Source organism: Thermobia domestica, chromosome 14, assembly GCF_964235325.1.
Source record: "Thermobia domestica chromosome 14, izTheDome1.hap1.1, whole genome shotgun sequence".
NCBI lineage: Eukaryota > Metazoa > Arthropoda > Insecta > Zygentoma > Lepismatidae > Thermobia > Thermobia domestica.
The window spans coordinates 178,400,264-178,404,609 of NC_137467.1; positions in this window are offsets into that span (position 1 = coordinate 178,400,264).

Below are 4,346 nucleotides of genomic sequence, written 5' to 3' on the forward strand. Positions count from 1 at the left end.
CAAAGGCACCCTGCGTCGAAGGATTGTTTTCATATAGGACTATCCCTACTTAGGTTGGGTAACTGCCAGAAGATACATGTCTTACCAATTTATCAACATTTGCGCATACACATTTATGATCGCAATATTTGCAAGACTTATCTTTATAATACAGCCGTAACATTGCCACACACGATCTTTCTTCCTACTAATTTCTCGGAATTTCATGCGTTAATTCACATGTCAGAGAAGTCCGAATACCTCTTCACAAATTCGAGTCAGAGAAAGACAGTCCAACGTCTATTACTAACGATGGTTCGGGGTGTATAATTGTACTTCATTTCTATTTCTACATAATTTCTACATTACTTCACAAACTGGTTCCTTTTCATTTGTAAATTAGTACTTTGCTACTTTTTAGTGCAAATGGAAATGGAACTACTAAATCATATGATTAGTTATATAAATGCAGTCAACGAATTTTATTTTTTAACCTCAAAATTATTTAAGCCTTAGAAGTAAATCATAATAAATGAAAATAAAATAATTAGTCATACAGTTGTTAGAATTTGGAAGATAAAATAAAGAAACGGAAATACATTCCTTCCCGGGAATTTATATGCCAGGGAAAAAACGGGAATATTCCCATTTTTTATTTTCCTTCCCACCGGAAATATTACCAATGCCCATCATTAGTCTTTCCCCCATTTCCACCGACTAACAATAATTTATATGATTTTATCGATCTTGTAGACCTACTTAAGTTTTGCGATACAAGTCTAGTAAATTTATTCTCTGAATTCTAAATGTGTAGTATTTAACAGGAATCAAATTAGGAAGTAGGATAGAAACTCTACATAGGAGGCAAACGAATTTCAAGTCCCGTCAACTAGCCTAACATTTATAAGTCATTTCTAAAGACAAGATTTTATTGATGTCTTTGAATAGACCTTCTAGCCTATGGATATTGTTCACTGTTAATAGTTCTCACTGTTTTGTAAACAAGATCGGGGGACTTGGATAGTTCTTTGATTAAAACTCAGTAATAGAAACGTGGGAGCAGAGCTAGAAACACGGCACTGGAAACAAGTTGACAAAAATATCATCGACATTTGTCAATTAAGATAAACAAATTGTTCCCAACGTTCCTTCAATATTTCTGAAATATTAAAGTTATATTTAGTATATTGGTTTCACGTTGTATTGAATGGATAGAATTATAGTCCCAAAAGCACACGAACATCCTAGGATATGCAGGAATATTCCGCACGCAGCATGGGAACATTGCCAAAAATTTCCTGACTGTACCTAGGATATACTAGGAATCATCAAATGTCGCTACTTATATTTCAGGTATACGCCGAATATAATCCAAGAATTATCATGGCATATTCCAAGAAATATTCGTTGCATTTGGCAGAGAGCGGACATTGGCATATTCCAGATATATACCACGTATAGTCCTGGAAGATTTGGGAATGTGCCTGGAATATTCTCATATTCCGTGTGGAACATTCCTGCAATATTTCGGGAATGTATTTGTGCTGTGTGGGTATGAGCAAACACTGATTTTGTAACTTTCAGTAGTTCAACTAATAAAGTCCTTACCGCTTTGGGATCAGAGTAATAATCCGTCGTCCTTGTAGTTCCTAGGTAATACATTAGAAAAAAGTAGTGCGTAAGGTAAGCACAATACGTCAGGCGACTTAGTGGTTGGAAAACTTTCCATGAGAGAATTGCATTAACAGGACCTACGAAAGAAAGTGAAAATCGTAATATTAAAACATTTACCTAGGTATATTTCTGGGAGTTTGTTCGTAATATTTGCAACAGTATTTCTAAGGAGTACTTAAAGATAACAGTAATTATAGCTTCTCTAGATCAGGAATTAATATGCAAAAATCGCTACCATTTATAATTAAAAAGATCTTTATAAATTACTTCTTTGTTAATTTTTAGTATCTCATTCCTATTTTGTTAATGCATTATTTATATTTGTATAGTACACTAGATGTAAATCGAAGTTTCAACAGCACCGTAGTTAGATATCGAGCACTACTTTACTTTCTTAAAAAAGAAAAAGAATCCGGGATTGATCACCGGGAACTGGAGACATTATATTTTTTATCTCACGCTAAGATGTGGTTCTTTTTATTAAGGTTTTTGCCTTTGTTTTTGCTAGCAAATGAATCATGATATATTTTGAATCTATATCGCTAATAACACCATTCGGTATATAGGAGGTGATTCAGAGAGTAACACATCCAAGATGACATCTTTATTTGTGTTTGGCAGTTAGCACTGATACAGGTACCAGTAGAAAGCCTCCATTACAGGTAACACACTTACGCCAACGTGAAACAAGGTGTGGCTTCTGCAGACACCAATGCCGAACTGCTGTTTCAACCTCCGCGTCAAAAATGTAGCGTTGACTCTTACGTAATATTTACATATGGGGAAGAGTCAAAAGTCACAGGACGCAAGATCCGTACTATAGTCAAGATGAGGCAGAATGTCAACGCCTTGCCAGCAGATGGAACAACTTTCATTTTTTTAGGAGATTGCGTTTGGCCGTAAACCATAGACTCACGCTTCTTTTCCGGGTCGTAATGGTGTATCCACGACTCGACGCTGGTGATGAATGTGCCTGAACGCACAATCTTTCACAGTCAGAAATTCAATGACAGCTCGCTGTTTCAACCGGACGTCACCAGTGGTAGCCATGGATTGCTCCATTACTCTGGATCGAGAAGAGATTGGAAAGCGAAACAAGTAATATTCTATAGCTTAAACATAAGTGCATTATTGATATACCGCCCAGAATGTTTGCAGTACTATTGGCCAAGTAGTCGGCTTGGAGACGTTACTTTTTGAATCACCTTTGTATATACTAGCTAAAACTTGCTCTATTCTTATTTTAACTTTTATAATGTCAATCCTAATTTCATATAACTACATGCATAGTTAAAACAGCAGCAAGAAATACATTTTAAATTTACTCATGCATAAATTTAAGAAAATGTAAGAAAGTTAAAATAAATATCAAATAAAGGTACTTACCTCCATATCCTTGCACACAGGCAAAAATAATCCAACAGATTGCTATTCCCCAGGCAAATCTATGCAAACTGGAGTAGAATGCTGCTTCTAAAACAGGACGATTGTAGGTAGGACTGTCGTCACCGTATACAATAATAAGACTGTACACAATTGTCAGACAAGTTGCCGTTGAGATTAACCACCCTAGACCAACTACAACCTATAGAAGAAGAACATTAAATATATTCTTTAATATCAATAGAAAAAATGATAGTTAATATGCTTCAACTCAAGTTTTAGCATAACTAAAAAGGCTTTAAGTGGTTGTGTTTATACTATGTTCATGACATTGTATGGACTTCTACAATAGACGTACAAACTGTCATATGATGTAATGGTCATGGCGAAACTTTACGATCCTAGCTTGTTGGTTCTCAGGTAATAATAAATATAAATAATTATTTCCAGAAAGGTTTTTCATACCAGATGTGTATAAAGTAAGAAACTTATCGGAAGAGGTATCTATATCTTAATCTATATCTACAGGGTGTTTGTAAATTCAATGCCTATTTTTTAATTTAGATTATTCTAGAAACTAACATCAGGTCTAGCTGACGTATAATACTGTTTAATAATGTGAGGTTTACCATTTACGATTTCAGAAGTTGATCCATTTTAAACTCCAAAATGGCTAGTGTATACAGCGTAGAAGACAGAGCTAAGATTGCCGTCAGGTATGAAATTTGAAGGTCAGTGGTGCACTTACAGAGGTGGCAGAAGCCAAGAAAGAAGTAGAAATGCAACACTGAACCGTCACAATTGTCATTATTGGTCTTACTCAGATTTAAATGTAAAGGAAGGATAAAATGCAATCAAGACTGAAGGCAACCGTTTGGTGTCGAATAACGTCTACAAGATTCATTGATCCATTACGTGCTACGCATTGCCATGAATGGTGAACGATACTTACAGATGTATCGAACATAAGTATGGCTTGTGATTCAAGAATGGGAAAGAAAGGGAATTGATGTTCATGCAAGATGAAGCTCCGCCCCACTACGCAATTCGAATGAGACTATGGCTTGATGACAATTTTCCTGGCAGATGACAATTTTCCGCCGGTGACCAACAGAATGGCCCGTAAGCAGCCCAGATCTAATTCTTTCTTTGAAGTTCACTTAAGGGAAAGTGTACAAGTAAAGGCAAGGGATATTAACAGTCTTGAACAAAATATCCGTGAAATTTTTGCAAATATTTCGGTTGAGATGCTAATAACAGCCTTGGATTCTGTTCCTAAAATGTTCCAGACGTATGTGGAAAATCAGGGT